Source organism: Hetaerina americana, unplaced genomic scaffold (assembly GCF_022747635.1).
Source record: "Hetaerina americana unplaced genomic scaffold, ioHetAmer1.1.p SCAF_10, whole genome shotgun sequence".
NCBI lineage: Eukaryota > Metazoa > Arthropoda > Insecta > Odonata > Calopterygidae > Hetaerina > Hetaerina americana.
The window spans coordinates 34,936,682-34,948,144 of NW_027286070.1; positions in this window are offsets into that span (position 1 = coordinate 34,936,682).

The following is an 11,463-nucleotide window of genomic DNA, read 5'->3' on the forward strand; positions in this document are numbered from 1 at the left end:
ATTGCCGCTAGTTTTAAACAATGAAATATAAATAAATGAAAATATTAATTCCTATGAATTGAACTCAGGCTTTGGTATGTTACCCATTTTCCATACTAAAAAAATAATTCCGTCCTTGAAGATTCTTGAATTAAAAAACAAGAACTTTCCGCGCATAGCTTAATTTTGTGTTGTGGACAAATCATTGCCGACGTGATGTTTTCGAAGAAATTTAGTTCAACTCAAAATTTCCATTAAAAATTTTTCGAAATTAAACACTAATAAGTGTAGAAAATACGTATACTCTGGCATTCTCCTTGAAATATGCTTACACCGATTATTTTAATAACTATACGAAAATTTGATTTATAAAGGCCGGCAGGTGCTTTTCTCAATAATAAGAAGACTCCAGTTCATCATTTTGATTTTAACATTCATACCAGCCAAATTATTGGCTTTACTTTCAGGTTAAGGATGGAATATGTCTTAGAAAGCATATACTAAGTATTCTTATCGACTATCCTATTCGATCTGACTCTGCAGAGTATTCGAAGAGATATTGGGAGAGCTCTGTTTGGGTGACCGGGATAAATTGGTCGAAGAACGACAGCCCACTGAGTAGAATCTTGATGCACAAGTCTACAAGCGTGACTCCTTGATTTAATCGCAGGTTCAAAATATTCGATGTGGCTTAATCCACTCACTGGTTTCATTTTTCCACTTGCCTTATAGTCTTACAGTACAATATTTGCTTATAGGGATACTTATTCCGGCATTCTAGATTTATCATTTCCATTATAAAATTAATCGATGTCATTAATTCACACTTCAAATTGCCAATTATCGTTTTCATATTGAGATATGTGATTGGCACATTATCAACAAGGTATTTTTGCAACTAAGCAGGATTTGCTGCATGCTATTCTATCATCTTTCAGAATGCCTTGGTAGTAGAACATATCAACGACTTGCATTAACGATTTCGTTAATCTCTAGTTGGATAACTACTCTAGCTTAACATTCAAGAGCCTTTGAAGAAAAATTGCAAATTGTGGGCATCTGACATACTTCCAGAATATTAAAACAAAGAACAAGTACCGGGGCTCTATTGAAATACATGAAAACATATTCGGGTATGAAACAGTCTTGATAATGAGTGATTCTCAGGGAATACTTAACTTTATGGAATACTAATAAATTCAAAAAATAATCTTTTGGTACACTCGGGTCAACCAGTGTTTGCTTTTAAAGACTAGCTGCAACGTGAGAGAAATGAGCCGCAGAATGCAACCCACACGACGTCACGCTTGAAAGCCACCTTAGCAGTAGACATATGGAAAATTATCCTAAAACATAACTAATCCCATCTATAATTGTGCCAAATGTTGGAACTAATCCATGCCAGTGATTCCACAAACAATATTGACCGGTTTTCTCAATGAATATTAAAAATAGCATCGGGGCGCGAGAAGGAAGTGAGTGAGCTCGAGTTTCCACGAACTAGATGATATCTTCCGATACAATTCTGCTTTCATGTATGTATATATATATATATATATATGTCAGCTATGTGATTTTTAGGGAACCAGGTCTTCCTGGGAAACCATAACCGGTCCCCCTACCCGGATGTGTGAATTTCACACGCCGTCGAGCTTAGTACTGGGTGAACTCTACCATCACCTACCAAACCGACCTTTATATATATGAATTATACACTATGTATATATATATATATATATATATATATACACACACACACTCGTATATGAATTTGCAACTATGGTGCCAACATAAAATCGCATTCATCCATATTCCTACCGCGAGGCTACATAAATTTCGCTAATCGGTTGTGTACGTTCAACCTGAGTGGCCCTTATGGAAACAATACTGAAATTCAGAAAAACTTTCCAGTCAATAATAGACATCCTAGCCATTATAAACCTATACTATAAGCTTTACACAATTATTATCTTCTCTCAGGACAAATACGTTTTCACATGAAGGCTATGCGAATAAGGCGAATGAATATGAATATTTCGACAATAGTAGCTAATTTACGTCTCCATTTTGCCAGAGCAAAAGAGTACTGCGATGGCTCAGCGTGGTGACGAGAACAGATCCTATGTCGTCCTCAACAGTCGCTGTGATGCAAGGCTAAGTGAGACGATCGTGGACTGCACAGCGACAGATGATAGTCTTAATGCTGAAGGCAGAATGGTTACGGACGAACTCTTAAAAGAAAATGGCCAGAGCAGAGCTAATCACCATAACAAACCACGCGACACTAATAAGGGTGCGATTTAATTTATTATTTCCAATTCAAGAGCATTTTAGTCTACATTTTTACTGCCCAATTCAAACGAAAAATACGATATATAAATTCCGAAAGTTCACATCTTGAGAAAGTTGATTTGTTGTGCCCTTCACATACTATATGTAATTCCCAAAGTACGAATGATTGAATAAAAAATATCCCATTATTAACAGAGGCAAAATAAGTTTTCTGGTGTAAAATATAAATGGTATCATTAAATTAGGTAAACAATCAGAGATTTTTATAGATTTACCCTGGGCAGATGTGAATTTTTTGACTAATCCGCTTACCAACAAAATAGATGACTTTATTTCTCGATTTAAAGATAAATGACGCCATGTTTACCTCACGGGGAAGAGGTGAATTGAACTCTAGTTTGATGCTCACTTAGGTCTTAGATCCGCCGTTTGACAACAGCTAGTTACAACGCGCATGAGGCTACTAAATAAAAAGCTTTTAGACTTGCATGTAGACTTCAACTTATTACAACGGTCTGAAAAATGAGACCAATTTTAAGTGTTTCAACTTTGGACAAGAATTCAATCAACTGACTTGGTAGCTAAACATCGAAATTCGAATTCCGTCAAAAAGGACTGGTTGAAACTGCTGTAGTCGAAATATCACTAATACTAATTTAGATTAAAATTTTTCATTCATCGATTGAAAAACTTCGTAAAAGTCCACCGTACCAATTTGAGAGAATATAATAGTTACACGACTAGTTTACTTTATTTCTACGTAAGCACAGCACTCGCACGTAACAAAAAATCGGTGGAACGACATTTTTAGTACTCCGCGCACTCATTCAACTCATAAATAGTTTGTCCCAGATGAATAATCCTCAAAGGACTTTAAAAAAATATATTAATGTAATTTGGCAGTTTAAAGCTATTTTTACTCAATGATGTTCTTTGAAATGAGAATAAAGTATGGAGGAAGCTCATAAGAACCACAAAATTTATTCAATTAAACTTATATTTTATTGTTTCCAGAATTACCTCTTGCCTTTTCATCAGAGAAAATTTATGTCTTCCCATCAGGGACAATGAGGAAGGAGTTAAATCAGAGAAAGAGTAAGTTGAAAAATTAATAATAATAATTCTGAATTATATGTTATTCATTATTATAATATATCGCCAAGATTAGATAGGGGGGTTGTCAACGCCCACCCATTGTGAGCCAGGGAGAGACAAAGAGTTGGGGTTGGTAAGTCACGAGGATCTGTCGCTGCTGTGGACTCCGTTGACAATGGGTGCCTGCTGGAACAGTTTGATGTGGATAAAACTTTTACCCAATTTTAAGCGACACAAGATAACGGTTGGCCAGCGGGGTAGGAATGCGATATGGTAGTAGTAGTTTTTATGGGAGGCGACCGACAGCTAAGGTCATTTGCGCCACAGGGGATGGATAGGAAAGGATGAAGGGTGGAGAGAAACCCGGCATTAGCCTACTCTTTACGAAAGGCGCCAAGGGGTCCGCAGTTTAACGTCCCATCCGACGGACGGCGTGACTTATATAAGATTCACTCAAAGTGCCCTCCACAATGCACCTCAAGTAGGGATCGAGATACCTCTGAAAAACATTCAACACCGCCGGGATTTGAACCCGCGCCCTCAGGGTGGGAAGCCAGTACGTTAACCCCCGCACCAACAAAAATTATACTTTCAATTTTTCTAAAACCTTTTCCCTTTTAACTTCATCAATTCCATTTGATGCATATACTTTTCCAAAAAACACCTCCGCCATGAACCGAGGTAACAGCACCAATTTGAGCCACTGCATCCTCAGGAAACAAATATTTAAAAAAGAATTCATTTCACTATTTATCCTATCCCCTCAAAAAACATGAAACTCCCATTTTCACCTAAAGACCTTCCCTCTATTTTCAAGCACCTTCACAGATCAATCCCTTTCTTCAGCAAATATCTCCTCTCCTATGTAAAAGGTGTTACACAATACCCTTCAGGGACCCGATGTGCAACAAATCAAATGGAAAAAATCCACATCGCACGACACAAATGGGCCCAAGGACGTCAAATCTCTAGCAGACTTATGAATTTAAAAAAGTCCCTGACAGCCTCCAAGATCCCTATAATTGCATTTTAATCATAAAATATTCAATAGTTTTAATTCTGACTAGGGCCCAATTTTCCTCCCACATTCTCCCAGTCACCATCACACAATCTACTAGCGATTCTCTTCTTCCTCCGTCCTTTTCTCACAGTTCTTCAACCCCTTCCATTTCCTAGCGATCAGTTGTGCAATCATTTAGTAACACGTAATGCCTGGTATGATAAAGCTGGCATTGAATTGAAACCTCGTTGCGTCTTCTAATCTTCCTCACTTATTTTCTCTATCCTTTGATCCTTTCTCTTAGAAATCTTTGTACCTGGTACACACACCTCCCCCTATATTTATCTTTCTTGATATTCTCCCCTGTGACCGCCCGACCGCACAACAATTTGTTTTTAACATGAAACTGATCCAACAACCACCCATTGTCAATGGATTCTCTAGTGAGCGACCAAAGCCTATGACTTACCATTTCTTCTTGAGCCTTACTTTTCTCCTTCTGTATTCCTACTTTACCATTGGTAGCCAGTGATAACATCCTATTTACTATTAATCTTAAATCCCTTTTGCCATTCCGAGATATAATAGTTAACTATTAAGACCTCAAAATATTCTCTCTTATATGAAATCACGTGTGACATATTTATTGGGAAGAGAAGAAATGAATTGCATAATATTAAGGGCATTATATTCCATTGATATACAAAATACAATTCCGTACCTGATGGTTTTCTAATTACATCTTAATGATTAAAGGACGATGATCCATGAAAAAAAACAAGCATAAGTTGATTATCTTGGGAATGAACTTATGATACTGACTAATTTTCAATAAAATGAAAATTATTGGCACGATGTCATCATTGGTAATTGCTAATTATTGACCCAAAATCGAGAATAATAATTAGATTTGACTCCTCGTTTGCTGTATTTCAGATAGTACCAAGATTCAATCATATAATTCACATACCATAAAAACGGAACGACCTGACCACATAATTTAAGGCCCTTTTGTCCCAAAATTTCTATAAATGTTATTTTTAATAATTATGAAAGTTTGAATTCATCATAAGGCATGCTTGGGGCAATCTCAGAAGACATGCTAGCCCAATATAATTCACTGAAAACTATTACGCATTCCAGCAGATAGGACAGCGGATGCAATCGCCAAGTGTTTCTGGATGTGTGCATTCGGCTGTCGCTAGAGGCCCACTGACAATATCTAGAGATTACAGAAAGCATCAGAATTAACCGAAGAGAATGTAATAACATTCATGGTAAAATATGACCTTGCATGAATATGTAGTGGATTGATTAAAGTAAAATTTATTGTAGTTGAAAACTTGGTTACTCTTCTGTGACCACATCTCATTTTCATCTACAAACAAAAGCTCTTTTGAAGAAGTTTTCATTTCAGGCAAGTCTTTCCCCAGGAAAACCTCATTTAAAGTATTACATTCATGTAGTTCCTACGCGTAGTTACATTATTTCATTTTTCGACTTCCATGGCTAAAGTTTTCTTGTAATTATACGATGAATAGCTTGTATCTCAAAACATTTTTATAGGCAAGAAAGCTAATGCTATTTATCTTACCGTCAAAATTTCATTATGAAATAATTAGATCAAAGAGATACTCGTAGATGCTGGCAGTAGGGAAGAAACAGGGAGTAATAAATTACCGACAGTGCACACATAACTTATATTAAAAATAATTTAATGCATATCCAAGAATTCAAAAATTAAGACTACATTTACATATGTACACACAAATTACTTTTCTTAAAACCATACCGTACTTTTGGCCAATTTCCCTTTGAAACTTATCATTTACAATGTATGAAGTTAACATTATTTCACCCTCACTAATATCAAGAGTTGAAACACTTAACTTTCTAACCTGATAACCTTAATAAGTTCGTCAGTCTTCAATCAAACAGCAATTTCCTTTGCTTCATCCAAGCTTACATGAAAATTTGGTGCATGTGAGAAATGAAGCACTGAAATAGTTCTGAAAATAAAAGGCCTTTAAAACAGCCGTGACCATTCGAATTTGAGCAATTCACTTTCACTCTATTATAATAATAATTCTGTTTTCAATGACTGATGTATTTTTTGCCATGAAATCACTCTCAATTTTAGCTTCTTCATATCTATAGGACGGTTAGTAAATTTTTTCAACAGGTAAATAACCTTTCCTATCAAATGATACATGAAAGAAAGAAATTAAATCAAATTTCTGCGAAAAATTATTGTTTTCTGGAAGCCAGGAGTTTAAGGCCACCAGTAACAGCGATAAACATATTGGAATTAGACGATGAAATGCCGAAAAATAGGAGTTTAAATTAAACATGATCTTTTAATAGATGCCATTTAAAATAGGGCTATCATATTCAAACTAAATACGGTGGAGACAAGTCAAAAAAGCTGAAATCCACGAAATCAAATGTTTTTAAAAAGTTGAACGACGTAATCAATTCGCAAAGGAGGGCAAAATTCAATAATACGCACAATACCATGCGAAATCGTAGGCTTTGACACCACTTTTACACTTTCCTCGTTCCCCTTGACATTTTTAGTACGTATTCCTGGTAGAAACTTGGACGAAATATATCTCGAAGATCGCGATATAACGATCGATCTATGACCCAACTTAAGCACTAGAAAGTGATCTCCGAAAACAGGTGGGAATGCCTACCATTCCATCACTTTGTGTGCAATTTGAAGGATAAGGTTATATTACGCGAGCGCATTACAAAATTACTGTAGCATGAAGTACCAGAATCAGCTCGCCGGGCCGGGAAATATGATATAATGCCTGGTATTAATTTCTCCAGGTCTGTTGGACACAGTTTCAACCTCTCTCGGGAAATAAATTCGACCATATCTAGTACCACCACTGTTGACACCGGTGTCCTGATGGGGTCGTTTATTGGTCCCAAACAATTCCCAATTGTCCAGTCGCAAATCACCAGTCCCAGTCCTATCGGGAAACACCATTTGTACAGGTGTGACAAAGGGCGGAAGGCTACCTTTAGGATTGGTTGGGAGCTGGCCGACTCTTTTACCCTTCCTCAAACCTTGGCGAGTGACACTTGGGTCCAGAACATTTTGAGCGGGAGGAAAAATAGCTTTCTTCCCGCCAATATTTTCCCCTGGATTGTGCAGAGGAAATCGCCAATAGTTTTCCCCTACCAACGGCTGATTTTTGTTGATCAGCCCCACAATGCGGTCAGGATGAACTTGTATACGAGCTTCTGAATCCCCGCTGGCTGCGAGCACATTATCCACGTCCGGGTATTCGCTATCAGTACTGTTGAACAGACCTTCCCCGTTGGCTTTGGCATAATAATTGAGGGGTCTCGGGGTCAACTGGCCTTGAGGTCGCGATGGATAAGGCTGCTGAGGTTCAAGAGGATAAGGCCTCGGAGGTGGACGAGGGGGTCTTGGGATTGGACCATCAGGTGTTTGAGAACCAGGGAAGGAGGACCTGAGGGGCTCGCCAACAGCTTTGAAGAATCCTCCTCTGTGGTTATTCAAGTACCGCAAAAGACTATCTGAATCCTGGGGACATTCGGGAAAGGCTTTGTAACAATGCTCAGGACGTCCTCTGGAAGATATTCCCAGAAGTGCTGCACCGCCGAAAAACGAAAGCGGCGATCCTTGAGGGTTGCCCAGCGTCAATGCTGCCAAGAGCCTAAAGAATAATAGAATATCGAAAAAATACTTTTTTTTGAAGTTATCGTGAAGAGAAGAAGTAAAATAAATTTATAAATGTTGGCAATCATAAAAAGCAATTGGCCAAAATAATAAAGTTATTTACTTATTTAGCATTAGTCCACAGCATATTTTGGCGTTTATATCGGACTATTAACAATGGACACAGTAACAAACACCCAAGGTGGCGGAAAACCCACCCAGGAGGGGTATCCAACCCGAGACCTGTGGGTTGACGAGGACGTTACCCCTCCGCCACTGTTGTGGATTTTATTATAATGGTAATATGGTTAGATACACTGCATGCAAATGCAGAGATACAATACTTTTTGTACGAATATTCTCGAGACTTCAACAATCAGTCGGCAAAAAATTTCTTTGGTTTCAAAAAACATGTTAACCGCTACAGTTTCCTCAGGAATCCAATTTAATAGCTGATAAAACTTCAAGAGTGGGTGTGAATATAATTTTATTATTGCAAAATTGTGATAATTGTGCCCAGTGAAGATAGTGGGTAAACAAATCATTTACTGAAATTAGTAAGTGCTTTAAACCCGCCAGCTTTTCTTCACTTCAGTTTCCACGAATTCAAGGTATACCATTAAATGATTCAAAACATATTCAACAGTCCGCTTAGAAAATGTGCATTCATTATAAACCTCATTCAACTTCTATTGCATCGTGAATTTTCATTTTCGGTAGACTATGTTGAAAGGGTAGCTTATGACGATCCCTAAACATTATTACACGCCATTGTAGGGAGTATGAGAAAAACCCCCAAGGATAGTCGTTGATGCAGAATTCCACTAAGGGGTAATGTCCCAAACAAATGAGCTGGAGGAATCCCCAAAGGAATAATAAGAGATACAAAATAAATCAAAATACCCACAGAATATTATCCAATATCTTTGGCAAAATCAAAGACTGTGCACTCATAAAGAAAATGGGCGTTTAACAAATCACATCCAATGCTTATGGGAAAATTTAGTGAGGGACTAAGTATGAAGAATAAGGATTCATATAGTGGAACAATATTGTTTGAAATAATACCATTTTCCCACTACAATTAGACTTTATCTAGCTCATGGTGCCATTATTGCTAACAGTAATGGATTGGGTATTAGGGCTTTGAAACAGAACTAGTAAGTGTACAGAGGAAATAGTTCTCAGAAAAGGACTATGCCGCTCGATGACATCCTTAAGGTGTATTCATTATTGTATGAGTAAACGTACGCAGTATTTTATTCACGGGCAATACTTACTGCAGCAGTTGTTCCTGCCCTACGAATGATTCACCCTGCGAGGCTGGTCTGTATGGTCTGTATGGCCTGTAACCCCCGCTGTAAACTCCCGGCATTGAGCCAGAAGTCAGCTCACACAGCAACCGAGGTACGCACTTCTGGTCATCAAACTCAGCAACGGCGGCGACAGCTCTGTTGACGATTGCCGTTGGTGGAGGCAGGGGTGCGAAGGGGAAGGGGTTGAAAATAGAGGGGAAAGGATCGCCGAAGGACGGAGGTGGGGGTGGCCGTGGAGGTCTCTGGCCGGGGAAGGGCCGTTGGGGGAAAGGGACCGACGGATAAGGACCACTGGGAGACGGAGGTCCGGGTCTGGGCCTGGATGGGAACTGCCCCGGAAAGGGTCCAGGGTACGCCCCGGGCGGTGGAAGGGAGTCTTCGTAGGCACCCTGAGGAGGGAAGGCGGGGAAAGGGAACTGGCCTGGGGGTGGTCGCGGGGATCCGGGTACGACGATTCGAGGCGGGAAGCCACTGGGTGGGAGCTGCTTCGGCTCCGGCTCAGCTGCGGGGACGCCCACGTCCCGGCTCCCTCTGCTTTCACCGGTGGCGACGCCCACGGAACCCCCGTCTATTTCGGCCGTAGGCCTACTTGGGACAGGAGGAGAAAACTTAAAGAAATCGAGCCTTTTCCTTCCACGAAAATTTACGGGGATTGTGCGCATCAAAATTTCGATTTGGAGAGATTTCGAATGCTATTTAGCTAACAGAGAGGGGGTATTATCAAGAGTGAGGAGATTCGATTGCCCAAGTGTCCACCGCTTGAAACGCGAGACCCATAATTAAATGAAAGGCTCCTATCTTTTACTTCAAGTCATCTGATACACTTTTCAATTAGATCGCCATAGTATAAGCTAACTTAACAAAATTTTTTTTAATCATGAAAAAACTGATTTCATTTTCCGAAGCCTTAACGTTTTTTTATTGAGCAATGGTTTCTTTGGCATGTACCTACACTTTTATTTTTTAAGCCACAACGAATTACGTGCATTCGTTTTGCAAACCGACATGTTTCTCATACGGTTATATTTGCCTTCATTGAAAATTAATACTCTCATTGTCAGACGAATAGGGCTAAAATGACCACGACGCTATCAAACGACACGTTTCGGATTACATGCCATAACTTTCAATGCAAAAAGGAATTTAGCGGAATTAATTTAATACCTGAAAAAGTGTGGGCCACATGCGAGAGAATTTCAGATTAAATCTAATGTTTCCAAGAGTGATAACTCATCTTGCTTCAGAGAGAATGTCGCCGAACTGATTCACCTCCTCTGCCATTTTAAGTATGCTTTCCAAGCAACAGTCCAAAATAAGAGGTTGTAAAATTTAAGTTTACCTTTAACAGAAACTAAAAGAGCGACCAATGACCTAAATTTTTCAGAGGGGTACCAAGAACGTCTTTCAGTACAGGAGGGAAGATCGCATAGAGCTCGGTAGGCCCACCAAACGTAATTACCAAATTTCCATAATTTACAGGAAGGTATTCCGGAACGAGTATCAGACGGGGCTCAATTTAAGTGGGAAGGGTAAAATGATCTCTCAAAGTAATACTAATTGAAAATATACGGTTGTGGCGTAAAATAATTTTGCATTCTCTTTTCCGAGTCTACGCATTGGAAGTGCCGAGGATAGCTTATTTTAACTGCTAAGTTCTACACATTACAAACACTCCAAGAGGCATACCCGACGAAGCCATCCCATATGAAGAGGACATTTTTATTTGGACTTTTTTCATTTACTGATAGTTCAGACGCAAATTTTTCATATTAACATCAAAATAGAGTGACCTATGACTGAAAATTCTCTTTCCCCTCTCAAATAATCATCTGCTGAAGAAACTCTTTCCATCAAATGAACGGCAAGTACATACATTCATACATCCACATCCAGAACACGCTTAGGCGATAAAAGAGAAAAGGAAAAAAAATAATGGGGCAAAAATGCCAAAGTTTTCTATGGCCTATTTCTTATTATTGTTTACATACCGGAAGAAAAAATAAAAGAGTATGGCCCGGAATACGAATGATTTGGTTTTTATACAAAAGAGAAAGTCTCGAAGGTATTCAAAATGGCGCAATAAA